This window comes from Myzus persicae, unplaced genomic scaffold (genome assembly GCF_001856785.1).
Source record: "Myzus persicae strain clone G006 unplaced genomic scaffold, MPER_G0061.0, whole genome shotgun sequence".
Classification (NCBI taxonomy): domain Eukaryota; kingdom Metazoa; phylum Arthropoda; class Insecta; order Hemiptera; family Aphididae; genus Myzus; species Myzus persicae.
Genome location: NW_019104022.1, coordinates 127,225 through 147,516, shown reverse-complemented (window position 1 = coordinate 147,516; position 20,292 = coordinate 127,225). Strand labels below are relative to the sequence as shown.

Genomic DNA, 20,292 nt, shown 5'->3' with positions numbered 1-20,292 from the left:
ATGTAGTTTGGAAGTTAAATTCAATTCCCGATTCGGTTGAAATGTATTGTGTGATGATTTATCAATATCCGTTTCCGATTGAAATATTTACGCTTTAATCAATATTTAGTGTTGTTCAAACCTATTAAACCGGAAATAGCCGTGTCTTATTGGTGATTAGAGTCGCTTTAATATATTTTGTTAAAACCTAGTCATTGACTCGTATTTTTTACAATATTTATTCTTAGGTATTAAAACTTGTAAGAATACATTAAAAAATTGTTTGTTTCTAACAACATTGCAAAGGATTCATTGTAATTATCGTATTTAAAATCATCAAAAAAGCTTAGTGTTAAAATATTTTTGTAGGTTGTAGGTAGCTACTTATTTATTTATCAAGATATATAGACATTAATATTGTGTACCTAATTAGAATTACTGACTATTGTGTAGTTTTCACTGTTTTCATTAAACGTTTGTATATTAGGTAAAAAATAAATTAATAATATTGGTTAATATAGGTACCAAATGTCGGTTAAGAAGACGCTACACCTGCATGTGTTACCTGTTGTCCATATATTACTATGCGGACCATGGTAAGTCTACTTACCGGATTCTTATTTCAGTTCATGTATTCAACTTTTTTTTATGTTATTATAACCAATTTACACATCATCGAATTTGTAGAGTAGAATATGAACTCGATCCATGCTGTTTTTTTTCAAATATTTTTTTTATATATTATAAACGATCAATTATTGTCGTATTTAAGTTCTTACATTTATTATATTTAATATTACTTATACACTTGACAAGGACGTTTTATATTTTTATTTGTTTGTATTCAAAATACACAGACATACTTCAATATTACATACTTATCTATGTATTCGTTCAATTGATTTATTTCATCAATGTCGTGGTAGAAAATATTATAGTGTTGTACAGGCGCCTGGTACAGTGGTAGGTATATAACTTGAATAACCAGGAAAATATGTCAAATATCAATTTATTAATCCAAAATATTGAATAATTATCGTCCTTGCTATTAAAAATTAATACTTATGATGCAGGATACCTATATTTTCTCTAATATTCAGTACTTTTTAGTAAACTGGAAACTTGTATAATTATTTACAAATACATTAAATTATATAAATAAAATTAAAGAACTTCAAACTAAATAATAAAATGTTTTGAAATTGTTTTATTGTTTTTTATATGTCTAGCCGATTCTATCCATTAGTTGGGTACTTACCTGTTACTGTATTATAGTTTATACACGTAAAGAACCATAACATCGTATAGTTTGGGATTTGAAGAACTGCGTCTATTGTATTCTAGTCTCCAGAGTCTCGGCGCCATCCATTTCGAAGGACACAATTACACTGGTTGTGTCCAGAAATTTGGCGCCGTTGATGAAGTCTTGGTACGCACCCTGGAGTGGCATCTAAACATACCTACATACATGTTTGTATACATGCATGTCCAAGTGTCCAAGGTGTATAATAAATATGGATATAGTAAAAATATTTTTAAACACAAAAATACGGGTGAATAATAATCTCTCAGGGAAATCTCGACATTGCAAATTAACAACTGGTTTAAAATATATAAAGAGAGAAAAAAACATAATGTCAGTTAAATCGTCGGGCTCCACGGGGTCTAAGACTAGCGGCCGGAAAAGGCGTGGTTGTAGATCACCCACTGGAACCAGTTCAATAATAATATTTTTTTATAAATGTTGGTTCTCCTATACCTATATATTCTAACTTTATATAACCCTTCATGAATTGATATTGTTCATTTTATGGTTGCATCTGATCTTGCAGTTTACGCTCTTCGCGTGATATGTTCGAGTTTAAATTTAATTATATTATTATTTCCTATACGTCATTGGCAGTCGGTAACCCGCTCTTTTCCCGCTATCTGTTTTGATTTTATCAAAAATTATCTTGAAAATTATTTTAAACTTGTGAAGTATGATACAGGTAAAAGATCCCTGTAAAAATTGAACTCAAATAGGTAAATAACCAAATAAATATAAGTAACTAAATTGATGATTTCCTTATTATTCGTGTTATCATAATCTTTATAAACTTTCGAATTTGCATTCTGTAGTTATTTCTTTAAAGATAATAAATATAGTCATTTAATAAAAATGTTAACATTATAGTATAGTTAATAACTATTAGTTATACAATTTGTTAATATCAATTACAGATATACCAGGTTTAACAATAAGGTAAAAAGTATAAGGTGTTTATTAATAGTTTATAATTATATTTTATAATATACATTTATTAGACTTTGCATAGTAGATTATATCAATTGTAATATTATCAATGAATACTATTTTTGTATGCATTGAAATTTTAAACCTATTTAACGATATGTGCATATCGATAGTTTTATCGCTCTAGATATATTTGTCTTTAGATCAACTAGTTTTTCTAATTATAACTAAGTAAAAAAAAAAAGGAAAAGTTTCAAATTTAAAGTCCTAATAAACAATAATTCACATAGTGAAAATGTATGTCAATTTATTCTATTTTAAAAAATGATTAGGTACTTCAAACGTTTTGAGTTTTTACGTTTTACTGATTTTATAAATAAAAACAAATCATAACCGTGGGGCGAAGCTTGACCATATATTGTAGTTATAAATTAAAATACATATTAAATACCTTTATTCTATAATATATTTTATAATGTTATATTAATCATGTGTAACGTAGCGAGTATAAACTATAAACTATAAGTAAATGTATACTAAGTGTAACTATAAAAATTAGTTATTATTGTCTTAAAATGTTGTATTCAATTGGTTTTAAATCTGAAAGAAAAATAGATTCTACTAAACATAAGCTACAAATTGTATGAAGCACATCTAGAAAATGTAATTTCTTTTATACATTGGTAAACATTGATTTCAATAGTTGAATATTTAAATAATAAACTACAGTTGTAATGAAGAAACGAGAGAGCTGGGTATATATCACAGTAATGAATTTAGAGTCCAGATATTTAGTTGTATATTATAAGGTACTATAAAATAACGTTAATGTAATTTTTCATGGCAGGACTGTAAATTTTGTACAAATTTAAAAATAAAAGTTCTTGTTGATTTTGTGAAACTAGTCGAGTAATGCATACATCAATCATTGAATGTGTATAATACGTGCTATAATAATATATTTCATTTAGGTATTCATTTTTTAATTTTTTCTAATAATTACTTAGATTATCTTATAGTAATCTATTTGTGAAAAGCAGCTAATGTAATAAATGTAATTGTATAGTTTATCATAAATGGAGTAAATATACTTTTCAAATTTAATCCGTGTCTACATAAGCATCATATGATATATACAATATTAAATATAAATATATTATACTATATTTTACATTTTTTTTAACGAGTGGGATTTCGAGAAGGTGCCTACTAATATTTCCATATTTAATTAACCAACTTTTAAATATTTAAATTAATATTCGATAAACTAGAGTTTGAACTTCAAACAAATACTAACTTGTACGTAATTTTTTTTTACTGCATTATTACCTATACATAATATTATGCATGTACCATCAAGCATTCAAGCATTTTATATAGTATGATTAACGTTCGGGTTGGTCAGTAACCTTAATAATCCTTCTCTAATCCGTCTGATGCATTAAACAAACGAATATGTAATCAAATAATTATAGCGTGGGATTACTCTGTCAAAAATTGTCTATAACATTAGTGTTTGGGTACGTTGATAATACCTACCTTTAATTACAATTTAATATTTATTTTTTAATGTAGGTATACTTAATTTTTTCCTAACTTTTTGTTTATGAAAGAAAAAAAATATTTTTACAATCTGTACATTATGTTATAATAAGTAAGTTTGTTAATTTTAGATTGTTAGATAAATACAATTTATAGATATTTTACTAATTACTAACCAAGTATAGCTAAGTAAGAAGGCTCTAATTTGTGCCACATGATAAGGGAAAACCTTAAGGAAATACTTCGTTTTTTTTATTAATGAGGTATTTATTTGTTTTATCATTCTGATCCACGAACAACATAGTAAATTTACGTCCAGCTTTAATATTAGAGTTCATATTAGAGTAAATTGACCTATTGTCAATCTTAAAGGTGAGAATAATCTAGGACACATTAGAGTATTTTATGTGGGTAAATGGACATTTCCCTCTGACTGTTTTTGGTGTAGTAGGACATCTTCTCCCGCCGATTTATTTTTTGATGTGAACATTCCCCCCATAACTATTTTTAAAAGTGTATTGTTTAATAATTTAGTATTTAATATTATTTTTCTTGAATAAGAAATTAATTTTTTTCGTCTTATGTCTATAATTCTGTCTGAAGACAAAAATCCCAAATATTTTTATTAATTTTTAATTATATTTTAATTAGAAAATCTTTTATCTATTATATTTATTTAAAATTGTATATTTACTTAATTTTTTTTAAACATTACTTTTTATTGTATCTAATAGATATTATGTGTTATAATATTCGTTTGAAACATTAATTTTTTTTATTTTTTAGTAGACAGTAATCAAAAAGATACATCCATAGTTAATTATATTTATGAAAATATTTAGACATTTATGCTGTATTTAGACGAAATTAGAAACTAGACAACAAAGGTAATTCCTTGAGGATTCCTTAATTCTTGAGAATTCAAAAGTAAACTTTAAAAAAAAAATGGGTGGGGGGAATATTCGCATCAAAAAATGTATCGTGTGGAAGATGTCCTACTACGCCGAAAACAGCTGGTGGGAGGGGGGAGTAAATGTCCGCGATTCCTTTTATGGATATTTTAATTTTAAAGTGAGTTTTTTCTAAGTATGTAAAATATTACTATATTATTAAAAATGTTCATAACTCGCGTGAACATTATAATATCAATAATATCATATAGAGGTGTAATACGAGTATTCTAACCTTTGAGTTTGATAGGTAAATTTACTTTAGGTATTATTGGAGATAGCAACACAATATTGGTTCCGTTGAACGAAAATTTGTTATGTTACAGGTGGTTCTAAGAGAGGAAAATAATAGGATGCCGACATCCTCTTAAGATAATTATATAATACTTGAACTATGTATTTATCGAGTATTGAACAATTAACATATTATTATTTGAATTTTAAGTTTTCTATTGGATAGTTCAAGATTTTTAATACCTACTTAAAAATTTGCTTATTTAATAAAGAGTTATCCAAGGTTTTTGCGGTCTCTTTATACTATTGTACAATCAAATAGGTGCTAAATTATACCTATTATACTGCAAGATAAAACTAAAATATTATTTAAGCAATAACCTACTAACTAAAAAAAGTTCTATAATTTATCATTCTTATTTACAAAGTTTTTGAAATGTATTGTATTAATTTTTTCATCTTATAAAAAATAATTAATAAAATATATATAGGTAGCTTATATCATACTCAAACGTCTCAAACAATTTTAGTTTTAATAAGCTATAGTAAGTACATAACCATTCATTTTTATTAGGACCTCAATTGTTGTAATTTGTGCGTTGTTACCGGTTGTTACTGTCTTAACTCACTATAACATAATTGTTTTTGTTGCCTTCACTAACTTACAATCTACAATTTAAAACATATATTATAGATAATAGTTTACAATGTTTCGCTATAGGTATAACCAAATCTCAAGATAATCCAAAATGATAATCTCCCTAATTTCGTTAAATAGCTTATGATGTAAGAAGTCATTTTAGTGTATGATTCATATTAAATAAAACAATGAATCATACTTTTAGAAGGGTTGTCGCGTGACTTTTGATTCGTACTAAATGACTAATAATGAGTGGCTTACGGTATATACCTGGGCATAAGTTGACCTGCTAATTTGGAGTCACGGATGAGTATACCTTCCAGTCATACCTATTGTATTTCAATGGGGAAAACTTAATAGCGTAATTCGATTCCTATTAGGCCATTAGGGTAAAGTATTTTTCAGATGTTTTTCTGTATTTTTATTTTTGCACATAAAATAAATACATACACTAAATATAATATAACATAAGTATAATAAAATAATACAATTTTCACAAGAACTTTAAAATTTATTTCTGCTATGTACATAAACAAAACACGTGATTCGAGTTCTTTGTTTTTCATTTGTTATGTATACATATATCACTGCAGTAATACGCATTTGTTTATAGTTAAATTATTTATAAAAAAACTCCAATTCTAATCTGTATAATACTTCTTGAAGATTTAGTTCGTATAAACATTTAAAAAAAAAATTGCATGTATTTTAAAATAAGTATTGATTTATTAATTGTATTTGTTAACGCTGCGCCGCCAAACAATTCTATTTTATATTTGGACATGATAGATTTATTTCTAAGTACTCGCGTTTTCCTCCGCAATATGGTTACCATCAAATCAGAAATAAATAATTAGTCGATTTTGAAAGTGTTGGAACTCTAAATTTATATAGTAGGGTAATCGACTAATCCGCGAGGTTAAACATTTGAACGCTATATAAAAATATATTGTTAACATTTAGCCGTTTAACCATATCTGTCCATTCATATTAATTTTTTATTTTATATCATAAATTAGGATTTTGTAGGGGTAAAAAAACGATAGCTCCGAACCTGTTGGGTCAACTTTATGTCGTCTTGGCTTACTATAGTAATACTTACAGTATAAATGGTAAAACGTGTCATAAAAAATTCCAAACCGGTTTGGTTAAGAAGCAGAAACTGCCCGCGGGTCGATTGCTTTTTACAGGTCTGCTGATCTCTGATACTTCCAACGTACATACTGTAGCCTCTAAAGCTTCCAAGTAGGTACCAATTAAATAATTTATCCAAAGACTATGCATCTAAAATCCTTGAATAACATGTTATTGTCATTAAGCAATCATCGATCAGACTTTCAACAAAATCACTGAAATACGTGTGCTTAATGGATAGCATTTTGTTGTGAATAAAAGTTACAAAAAAAGTATACACATTACACAATATTAAAATTAAGATTTGTATAAACAAATGAAGTTCATTAGCGAGTTGCTTAACTGCAATCTTAGATTGAAATATATAACCCTGTATAAAATATAAATTGACACCTATAACAACAGAATTACCTTCCATACTAAATATAATCTACACACTATTAAAATTTTAATTTTTCTATTAAATGTTATGATAGTTTAAATTTGTGTGTTAATATATTGATAAAAATAGCGAAAAATAATACTAAAGGAATTATAGGTTAGGTTTCAATTATGTAACATATTATTTTCATTAGGTCCTAATACTGTTATATGTATTAATATTTAATACATTTGTTTCTTTTCTATTTATTTTTATTAAATTATTGTATTATTTATTATTCAACTATGTATAACTTCATATAATCATTTCAACCTCACCGTATCTTGCAAAAAACTATAAAATTCCTTTAAACAATTTGAGCTTGATACATTGGAAAATTAAGAAGAATTAATGGTTAGTAATAAAGAGTTAAACTAACAATAGATAGTTTTCAATACACCTAACATTTAAAACAAATAATTACTATTTACAAGATCCAATTTTTTTTCAATAAAACTAAAACAAGTACTTTAACTAACATACGAACCGCTAATTAAGGTCTATATATTATGTTGGTGTATAAATTACCACGATTTTAACTGGTCCATAGATATTTTCTATGAAACCGGTTTCGTTGCTGTAGGTTCACAAACAGAGTTCTTTAAAAAATATGTCTGTTATGATACACATCTGCGCACTAAAAATTAAGGGGTTTCTAGCGTAATTCTTGTCGCCTAATACCCAATAACAGTTGCCTGTGCATGATTTGTCACTATAATAAATGGTAAATATAATTTTAAAAAATTGAGTCCAAATGTGATGCTTAATTGGATTATTTTGACTATGGCATAGGGTCATAGGGATTAACTATAATAATTAAATAATATTAATTTTTAAGATAAAAATCATTTTGTTCCTTTCGTGCATTTTGGATAATGATGACACTGCATTATTGTTTTATTTTAAATTCTAACTTTTACATAAAAAAATTTAATGTTGCAAAAAATAATGAAATTATTGTTTATTAGGAATTACTTATTATGTACCGACCTGCCTAAAAGTAGATTATTTGTTTCAAATCAACTGTGTTTAATATCTATCATATAAATACAGATTATTAATGAGTTATTTAAAAATGGTTTGATTGTCATATATAAACGATTACATTTTAATAATTTTTATTTTCAATATTTTAGTCTACTATTTGTAAATAATAAGACAGTTTCACGGCGTATGTTGCATAAAATATCTTAAAGTTAATACGGTTAATACCAACATGAATCTTGACACTTCACAGTTCAACAATCTAGCTGGGGATTCTATTGTTCAACACTCTATTTTTGTACGTTCCTTATATTAAAGTTTTTTTGTGATCCTTTCAATAGAGTATAGAGATTCTCTTATGCACGTTGTTTATTTTTTATTTTTGTGCACCCGACAACAATGGTCCTCCATTATTCGGCCCGTTCTACACGACTCTTCGTTCATTAACCATCAGCGAGTTGCTATCCTCAGAAGACTAGGCACTTTTTCTATTCGCACCTGTTTCGATTTTTCACGCATGCTCATCCGTATACTATATTAGTATATATATAATGTTTGTCAGGTACCTATTCTATATGTATAGGAAATGATTTCACTTTATAATATACATGTATATGCTTATGCATCTGTATGGGTATAAAATATTGTAAGTTGGTTTGGTTTTATGATAAATTACAAGTTAGGTACAAGTAAATAAATTATTTTGATATTTATGAAAGTGAGCTTTTAAAATTATAAATACTTACAACATAATTTTTATAATTTTCATGTTATGTATATAAATTATATTATTATAGTGTAAGTGTTCGTAAAAGTAAAAATGTTAATAATCTGTTTAGTGTTTATACTGAAATTATACTGCTATTTTCTTTATTTTATTGTAACAATCAGTAATGTTAGGTAAAATTGAAAAGGAAAATATAACATTTCTTCTGAATAACTTTGACACCATTCATTTATAAATATTTGTAAATCCTTATTTAATTTAATTTATTTTGAACGATTATATTTCAAATAACTCAAGTAAATAAAATAAATATTATAGTGCTAATTTCAGGTTTACGATTTAAAAATTGATTGTTAGTAAAAATGAATCTAGAACCGAAATGTTGCTGTCATTTAAGTAGTTTGTTTTATTGTAAAATGAAAATTATGATTATGTTTTATATCATGTAAAAATATGTTCATTTTATTTAAATATTTTGTGAATATTTGATTGGAAGTATGACTTAATATTAATTGAATATTTACATGTTTTGTAATATTTAGCTTATTGTTAACTGATAGGTGATAAACCATAACATAAGTAATTATATGTTATGTGTTATTAGATATTATACAATAAATGAATATTGTATACTTTGGTACAAACATTACACACGTAAAGTAATAAAATATTTTTGTAAAATAGAGATAATATTCACTCGATTTAACGTACTTGTGTAACAACTATAATAACTGACGACTTAAACTTCAATTTTAGTTTCATAGAATATTTTGTCTTGCTATTCTCCTATATTTTTTTGTACCAACTAAACAACGTTCCATTTCATTTGTAGTAGATTTTGGCACACATATACGATGACGCAAATGCGTTGCCAGACTTCCATATATTTTTTAAATGGTTTTTTTTATTTTTACACTGTTTGTTGAACTTTTGAATACCATTCTTGTTGAAGTTTCTAAAATGCTTATTCATGTGTATTTTTTTTTTTTAGATGGCATTCAAAATCACAATTTAACACTTATATAAGTACTACATTTGTGCAGGTAAGATATTCATTAGTTAACTACGAATAATGTATATTTTGTTACTAGTTAGAAGTATTATTGTACCACAGTCCTACTGATCTTGAAATAGTGTCTGTACATTAGACGATATACTTGTTTCGCTTGCTATACGCTGCATTCATTTGAGACTGTGTATAATTTACCTACTGTGAAAATAATTTTTATTTGCTATGTTCGTGTGTTTGAAAATTAAACAACAAATACTGTCAAAAGAAAAATAAATTTTATTTTATTTTTGAATGTTCAAATAACCTAATATCATATATGATAATCGTATTAAATATTTTGAGCATCCTCATACTATCCTCCATACTATTTTAAGTACAATGACACGTTTCGCTCCTTGACTGGAGTCAAAACATAATTTATTATATCTTTTTTTATTTAATCGTAGGGTCCCCTCGATGGTGAACGGTGGTATTAATGTATTATCTACCTTTTTGTACACCTGCCTATTCCCTATACACACTATTCATTCTTTTGTGACGTACAAACGTTCTGCTGATGATTTGTAAGGAGAATATTTTTATAAGAAAAAATTCGGTTCTCAGCTGCTTTGTGCGTAATACGTGATACGATATTTATGGATCACTAGTATTTTTAAGCTGTTCAATATAAATATCATGGCTACATGAAATGAACTTAACGGCCTTAGCCATAAACTGACGAATGTAATTCTATATGTGGTTACTCATAATAATGACAATTTTTTATACTATTATTTTGTCGTTTTTTAATGTGGTTATATTATTATTGTTACTGTTTGTCGTTATCTTACTGCCTGGACAAAAAGATTGAGGGTTTAAAAAGTAGCATGTCACCATCGAACAATACCTAATTGCGCGAAATACAAAGCTCCATTTTAGGTATGTGTGAATGAAGTGAACTCTCATTGCGCTCTCAGACTTTATTGTTAACAAAATGATCTTGCGCTTTGAATCAGTAAGCATTTTTGTTAATTGTTTTGTTGTTGTAGACCATATTTATTTAAAAATTAAACTAAAATTTATTATATGACATGAAATTGGCCATCAAAATTCAAAAATATATATCAAATTATTATTATGTACCTACACACATTTATCATTGTTAAACAAACTATATTTCATATTATGACTATCTTTATATTAATTTTTAGTCAATTTATGTATAATTTGGTGAAAGATTTAGAAAGAAGAGGTAATTTAGTAATAATAGTACCTACATAGGTAACATATGCCTTATTTATTGAAATAAAACGTTAAATAGTTTTTATATTTTATACCTTTTATTACAGAAGTCTTAAAAATAAACTAGAATCGATTAAAAAAGAATTTGCAGTAACATTATTAACTATAGAGTAGAAGTGTATAACGCATATTTTATATTTTTAAAATCGAGGAAAAAAGTCCTCCATGATAATGGCAACCGCAGACTCTACGGTCCAAACCAGCTGGAGAACACGTCACGATTATCCCTCCCTTCGCTGCAGTACAGTATACCAACGTTGTGTACAATAGAACTGGTTTTCTTGCAGAAGCCGCTGTTGTTCGGATGAGACATACAGTGACCGTTTTGTCGTATTTTTTCCTCTCAAGTCGTGTAGACGCTCTATCGAATGCGTAATTCAGAGTACCAGTGGTTTTGCCCCCTCCCCCCACACATTGTTCGGTCATATATGGGTATTTTCTTTATATACGCAATACACTATACTACTATAGGTAGGTATAGGGTTTCTATTGTTTTAATTTTTGTTTATGCAGCGTTATAGCTGGCGAAGTTGAATGTATTGTACCCCTTTTTGTGTGTACGAAAAATAAGCAGATGTTATCGGAATACTTTGCACGAACACATGTACCTTCAGCGCCCTTAATTGACTTTAAATAAAAAAAAAAAATTTAAATAGTTTTAAAACGTGAAGGATCATTTTCCTAACAATGTAATAATTAATGCGGGTGTAGTACGCTAACTCATTTTGATTACGATATTTATAATAAACCTTATTTTTGATACATTCTGATATTTTATTACCTAGTTGTTTTATTCATATTTTAATAATAATATTATCCTAGTTAAAACGATACAGATTGTTCCTGTACGGTAAATACAAATACATTCGGGGTGGCAAACTAGTTAGTGTTTACCAGCACGCCCTCGGGTAATTTGAAACCACTAACCAGTCTCAAAAAAGGATGAGACGCGCGTATGGCGAAGATAAATATTGTAAAAAAATATATATAAAAAATTAAAACCGGTCGTATTGTCTCCTGCGTGTACGTTTGTTGCCTAACTAGTTGCTCTAATGGCGCTCATTTGATTTTCTGATGTAGCGATTCACGGTCAACGCGCTGTAATAGCCCCGGACAGAAGCCTCGCAGTCTATGTTTATTTTAATCTGTGGCCATCAGATAGTGAAATACATGTGTATAACTTTTCCTAATGAACTATCGCACTATACCGACCGTGAATGTATTGATGTAATATCAGAATATCAGATTCATTATTTCTTGTGCAGATGTGTAGCTACTAGACAAAAAAAACATAACATAGTATTAATACTAATGTACTCTATTGTAACAGGAGTATAGTACTGACAAATAAAACTATACCCGTACGTTTGAAATTTTGAATTGTGAACATACTAGATTTATAATCGCTATTTGTAGAGAAAATTACGAAAACGGAACAAGAATATTGATTATGATTTATGAGAATCTATAACAGAAATAAACTACCTAGTGTCAGGATTTAAATGTTTGAATTACTTTTTTTATTGGTCTTATGGATGAAAATTCAAAATGTCTAACATTTATAATGCAGAATAATAATTGTGCATTTTGATCATTCTATAGTATTTTATTTAAGTGGTTCAGTTTAATTGGATGAATTACTAGAAATTAATATTTTATTTTATTACTTACAACTAACCCAAATAAATAAAACAATTGCTCTTGAAGTTAAATTGAAATTCTGTCGCTATAATGGTTTTAGGCATATTAATTATTTGTAAAGCTTATTTAAATAATATCTTTTACAAATGTTCGTTTTTAGTTTTTTAGTATAATATATGTATAGTTTGGTTAGTTCTCCATAAATATACTAAAAGGATTACTTATTAGTATATTTTAGAAATAGTTTGGGTTTAATGTGTATAGGTGTAGTATAATAAATTTAATTATCTCAGTCTATAAAGTAAAAACTAGCTTTACTCTTGAGTTCATTTATATTTAAATTTATATTTAAATTTATATTTTTTCATTACCATAGGTACTTCATTGCTTTGGAATTGCTAAAATTAACAATCTAAATTTGTATTAATTTATCTATATTTTATATCCGTAGGTATATGTATATGCATGTACAAATATTATTAAATACCTATATTAGTATATATTATTCAAATTAAATAGGTCTAATATGATTGTAACTCTTGCGGTATTCCGATTTCTTAAAAGATAAGTAAGTCAGTCTTAGTAATTATTGTTTTTAATTTCTTTTTCACATTTTCTTATTGAAAAATATTCGTCCAAAATATATATATAAAAAAACTAACTGTTATAATATGACAATTGTATGATTAAAAAGTAGATTATGTCGAACTTAGGTTATTGACCTTCTACATTTTTAGGTTCTCAAAAAGTTGTGTTCATGTGATTATGTAATAATAATTCCTTTAGAATTTGTAGTTCTTATATCTCTACGGGAGGTTTTTGCTACAGACCACGACTATACTCATCCAAAATATAACACAAGTGTATTCACCATTTATTAATTATTATTAATAGAGAGGTAGGTATACATGCAATAGTAAATATGTCCCAAATTGTTTTATTTATATTGTCCAAGATTTGTCTGGGGATTGTTTTGATTTTGTAAACGTGCCAGATTGGACATTGTCCATTTTAATTTGCTCAATCACTGCTTCAGGTCACGTCTGCTAGTGTAAGTGCTGAATTCGAATGTTCGTAGATTCTACTAACAATATTTTGACAGCCAAAATTATAATTGATCTAGAGGGATCCGTACTTTCCCGATTTTTCGTAGACAAAGTATAACTGCAGTATATGGTTTAAAAAAAATCCTGAGAAGTTTTTCTGATGTATAGTTGATGTCTATGTGTCGAGTGTTCCTCGTCATTAAGTAGCTGACTACGTACCTGATGTATTCAACTAGTTTAATTGTTGTTTTTGTTTGAATATCCCAGTTCAATCAAATTTTAATTAAAAACAACTCGTGCATGTGTATTTTTGATATTTTTAAATTGCTTTAAGAACACCCTATGAGGAATTTTGTATAACATTTTCGAGGTTTTTGACGAGCATCATAATTTTTATCAACATTCATTGAAAACAAACGGAAAAAAAAAATATTTAAAATGTCTATAAATAGCTCAAAAATCATTGATGAAAAATGTCATTGATATGTTATGTATGATGAAGGTCAGTTCATTTTTGAATTACAATAAATAAAAACAAAATTGATTTTGTTGAAAACTGGTTTTGAGTGAAAGTTTCTGAAATTTTGTTTTTCACAATTATTTTGAAGAGTAGGTACGTACTGGCAATATTAACTACGTTTAGAACCAACTAAATCTAAGAGTATAAATCTTTATTTATTTATTAAGTATTTCAATTACAGTTATGGGTCTATAATATATTAATATGTATAGTAATTTGTCTGCTTACTGTGTATTATATACAATATTAATTATTTAACATATTTTAATAGTTTTATGTTTACAATTAAAATGTACATTTTAATTTTACATTCAATACTTTAACAGCTTTTATATAAAGTTTTTAATGATAATTTATGGTGTTAAACATGTCATATTTTGCCTTTTTTTCAACCATCGTGTATAAATAGTTTTAATCGATATGATTATGCGGAAAGCTTTAAAACATTTTATTATCACATAATAAACAATTTATTAAAAAAATTATATCCCTTCCTATACAAATGTATGAGTTAATGTGAGGGTGTGTTAGAAAAGCAGACAAATTAAGTTTAACCTTCACACGTTTTTCTGTAAAAAAAACCTTGGTTTGAGAAATGAAGGCATTTACAGTCGCAAGAATGTATATGTTTAATGTGTTACTTTATTTTTAAAATATTATAAACAATTAATGATCAATTAATTTTTTTTTCAAAATCATATGTTTGCTATTTACTAAGAAGCCAGAGGTCAAATGTATATATCATGCATTTATAACTCATAAATAATAGAATGTCTTAGAGTAGTGCAAATTTTTCAATGTTTTATTGGTGGCATTATGTTTTTATTTTATTTTATATTATATCTCAACTAAAAAATATTGATTTTATGTCCTATTATTTTCGTTTATATTGTTTTGATTTGGTTAAAGTTCAATCGCAATGTGTGCAACTCGTTAATTTTACTGGAAATGTATTTAAACCTAGTTTTTCGATATAACTATTCTTGGAAATATATTTTTTGGTTTCATTCTATTTCTTCTCTAATAAATTTTTTTATGTTTTTATAGTAATTTTCGTTAATTACGTTACTACAATCTACATAGTTTATAAAATTTAAATTTGACATTATTCTTATAAATTAAAAAAATAAAATGAACCGTGGGTTCGTTTTAAAATAGTTTAAACATATTTAATATTTAATTGATTGATGGGAGGTTATTTTAAATTTATTTAATCACTCTATATATTTATCAATTATCAATCTATACATCCCATACTTGTTTTCTGCATATTTTATTGTACTATAGTTTTTGCACTAAAATTCGTGTGAAAGTCTGGAAAATACTGAAGGTATACGATATTGTCCTTCAACATAAAATTAAAAATTGAAACGTGTCTCCGCGGTGGTAGTGGAAGCTGGAACGAAGTGATTTTAATAGAAAACGTTAATTCATCATGCAGTGTCCATTTTACTTATTTTAATATATACAATATGATCATTGATCACGAATGCACTTCACTGATATTCATACACAATATTGTAGTACATTTTTAAAATTGTTTTTGTTTTTTATTATTGTTATGGCAATGGTATTATTATAATGTTATAATCTAATAACTAAATCTTGACCCATGGCCATTTTTATTGGTCCAGATACTATCGAGCCTATTACTATTGTAAGGAATCATAGCTTAAGGATATTTCCGACCTTGCTGTTTGCGCTATCACATTATCATAGCTAGATGTCCTTTCATTGGATTTTGAGTGTATTAAATAAAAGTTTTTTATCCAATATTTCTCTGTCAAAAGTACACAACACTTATATGTTATAGGCATGTAATTATTATTGATTTTGGTACTGGTTACGAATATGATTAATAGTTAATCAACTATACTTTATTTACTCACGATATATTTTTTTATATTGCATGCTCTAAATTTAATATCTTACAAAAGCTTCAATAGATTATACATTTTTGTGATTGTGCAGTTGCTCTGAATACACACATGTGTGTATTCATTTATTTATTGATTGTTGAAATGACAGCATGACATAATATTGAGTAATATTTTTCACTTATTTTAGCCCTACATATAGGAAGTTATAATAAACTGTATCTTAAATGCAGGATGTATTAATGTGTTATGTATTATAATTGTTTTTATTTTAACTTATTCAAATATTATAATATTTATAACCTATAACTATATAGTCAGCAGACTGGCCATTCACTTAATATCATATAATCTCTTTTTTTTACCATGTTAAACTGTATTAAAAAAATCTTGTATATACATACCTAGTCTGGTAGACTAGACTTATATATTACCTAGTATATTTATTTTGTTTTCGAATAAAATAAAAACTATTACTCACCAAAATATTTGAAATTTAGCGTGTTATATGAATTTGAAATTATATAATATGATTATATATTGTATAATATCGTAATAAATAGGTGTATCTTAAATTTGTTAAAATGTTTAAGTATTATAGTTTTTAGAATAAATACAATACAATTTTGATATTTCATTCCTTTTATAGTTTCTTTATTAATTTATAAAATAATTATTTTGCCAAGCGGGTGCAGCTATAGTTGCTATATGCTACAGTTTGATATACATTTAGGCGCTCGTGTACATTATATTTTATTTTTGACAGGTAGCATAAGACAATATGCAGGTGGTTTAGTGATATACGGAGGCTATTATGAAAAAAAAGTTAAATATGTATTTTTTTCTAACCAAGACCCAACTGGGTGGAAAATACTACTGAAATTTGATGACTTTGTGTTATCCGGCAATAGTCATGTGTCAGGCGAGTACATTTCCCTGCTGTCCGACTGTCGGATGTTATTGATGCCTAGCAAAAACATGCAACATAACCAGATGGTTAAAATAAAAATAAAATTAAGAATTTCATTAGGTTAGTTGGATTAAGTCGAGGTTTATATTCATTAATTTTATCTCCCTATAGCTACAGTATGCTTTTAAAATAATTAAACTTAAAATTATATTTTTGAGAGTTTATACTTTTTTTATTGCGAACGTTGGTAAGTTTATCTGTTATATAGTTCTTATTTAAATGGTAGGTTATAAATGTTATTCATGTAATGATAATAATATATTTACCAGTTCCAAAATGTTTCGTAATTATTTATTAAACTACTATAGTCTAAATTTGAGGAACATTTTGAATAATAACTACTGGTACTTTGATAAACTTGTTTCCTATAGTTTCTCTTTTAGATACTTGTTTAGATTTTATTTTGCATCTATTTTTGTGGCAGTACATAGTTATTAAAATTTTGCTTAAAGTATATATTTCCACTATTTCTAGTAATCGCTATGTATAATATATACCTACGTCCCAAGATGTCCCGAAAGTTTAATACACATTGTATATTGCGTACCTATATATTATGAATTATGATGTTTAGTGAAACTGGTATTACGGTAGTAAAAACATTTTATTCTTAAGTTACACTTAATTGCATAAAATGTATCAAAATTCATGACTTTGAATGCATTCATACATATGTTTAAGTTATCAATTATCATAAATCTGTATATTAGGTAGTATATTTAATGGATTTATGATAATTTGTTCATATTTCTTATTATTCGATGCTAAACACTACATATGTATAACCTCAACAAATGGTAATCAATATTTACTTGTTTCTATTTAATATTTCTGGTAATATAACCTTCACGGCTGTACCCAAGTTTTATTATTATATATTGCTCAGGCAGTATTATTATTTTACCTCAAGGATATGTCAAATTATTGATTATGTTATATGAATTGTGCAATATACTTTATAATTGAAAAAACTTAAAGAATTTACACGAAATATATCAAGTATGGCCTGCAATCTCGCATAACTAACAAAGTATTGTACCCGAAACTTAGGCTCTTGTAACTGGCTTTAGTCTTTTAACATGGCAGTTACCTTACACGTGTGCCATTTGTTGTATGAACCACATCTATATTCTAAAACTCAATACCAATCCAAAACAACCACAAAAAGTATCTGTTACCAATATTGTCGCCAATATTATATAACTGAAATTATTTTTTTCTTGTTGAGATCTAGAAACACCGTTTTACTTTGATATAACATTGGTAGTTCGAAGTTATTATTTATTATTGCTCAATTAAAATGTATCATTATTTCATAAATATGTAATCTAAAATGTAATCAATTTTTATTCCTTTAAATATATGAAATCCGTTCCTCTTAAACCGAAAATATTATACAGTTGTGTTTGTGTATGAAGCCATCCCGTACACTGTTTCCGGAACATGATGTGTACAACAGTTAGAAGTTAGTGTTTTTGTGATGAATCCGGTGGTTTTCTGACCATCTGGATACAAAAGACCGGGATAAAGATTTATGACGATGATGGCGAGCTAGTGGTCTGAAAATTAAAAAAGAAAATAATAATATATGAAAGAAAAAAAAAACTGATATAAAATAAAAAGTATGATAATAATAACAATAATTATGCCATAATCATACTATGCACCACTGTACTGTGCAGGTAATATGATGGTCAATGGGGGGTCACAGAGACAGCAGTCGCATACTCCGAACTGTTAACTGAGGGTAGGCAAACGTATACTATGCTATATACGCACGCACGAGAACCATGTCATTATAGGCGAATATTCAATGATTCTTTGCTGTTGTTGCGTACCCATCATTGCGCGTTCTACTATCTCAGTGTGGTCGTGTGTATACAATTTAATCGAAGAGGAAACGTAGTCGACCTAAGGGGCGGGTAAACCAGCAAAAATGTTGTGGTCATACAATTTACCCGAATGGTTTCTCTCGCACGCACAAGCGCACACCAGTAGGCCGAAGACTTCAACGCAGTTTCTTTGAAACAATACATCAGTGCATACACTGTAAGCACCTTCTTGGTTTGTCGGCAGTCTTGTCGAAAGTGCCAGTGTTGATAAATACGCTATAAACCCGAAGATTGCAGGCGCTTCTATACATACAAGCAAATAAACGACAGATCGAATTTATGAGGGTTTATACAAAGAAAAGAGAAAAAAGTCTACATCTAACTAGTAACAATGACGACGACGGCAGTTAAAAGCGAAAAAAACGTAAACAAGCGTCGACGAAATCCCCGTTATAGTTATTCGTCGGTCTCTCGCAGTCGGTGATCGTCTGCAGAACAAGTGTTTATTAAGTAGGTACTATAAAAAAATATAGGTTTACATTTATAAAAAGACGATATAAACATCTCGCGATCAGGCGTTACCATAATGACTCACCTATTCCGGCACCACACGGAACGGTCGTGATGTTTAATGTAAACCGTCATAATGTAACAATATTTTGTACTGGTGTGGGGAAAAAAACAAATGCGATTTGACAACCAGCTGATGTTTTTGCCACTTGACCCGTCTCCTCGTCGCTACGGCAGAATGGTTGAAACCAGTCCGATCTGTCGAATAGCTGTTGTGTATTGTCCGCGAATAAAACCGGGTTAAGTGATCTGTATAACTGCAGAAAAAAGACCTACTGTGTCTTATTGTGATTTGCGTCCTGCAAACGCCGAATATTTTCTGTTGTAAAAAAATTACATTACCGTTTTTCTTTCTTTTTTAATTCAATTTACGCAAAACGGTCTGGTTAATATGTCCTTCTTTCTCTGTTTAATAATAATAATGTACAATGTGATGCTTTGCTATAATTTCGTGAAACAGCGCATTAAGGTCAAAATTAAATTCATAAGTGACAACATTATTTTCTTACTTCGTGGAAACTGCTGTTTGGTTCTACTATTTTTGAAATAATTTGTCTCCTTTACGTTTCATTAGACAAAACGGCTTTATGCATCTTATGACTCTGGGAATTATACTAAAGTAATTGTAATTATATAATTAAAGTAGATATCTACTTAATAGTCATATTGTGAACTATAATAATTATTTACCAAAGT

At 27.5% G+C, this 20,292-nt stretch overlaps 1 protein-coding gene across 2 annotated transcripts in view; it reads left to right on the top strand.

Moving 5' to 3' along the window:
- The window catches only part of LOC111037695 (semaphorin-1A-like), a 62,923-nt gene that overhangs the window by 982 nt on the left and 41,649 nt on the right, over positions 1 to 20,292 (top strand). Inside the window, exons 2-3 of one of the 2 annotated variants that reach the window (XM_022320402.1) lie at positions 501 to 575; positions 9,839 to 9,890. The gene's annotated coding sequence lies outside the window, so the exon portion shown is untranslated. The remainder of the gene's footprint in view (positions 1 to 500; positions 576 to 9,838; positions 9,891 to 20,292) is intronic. The other variant, XM_022320401.1, reaches the window with a different exon arrangement.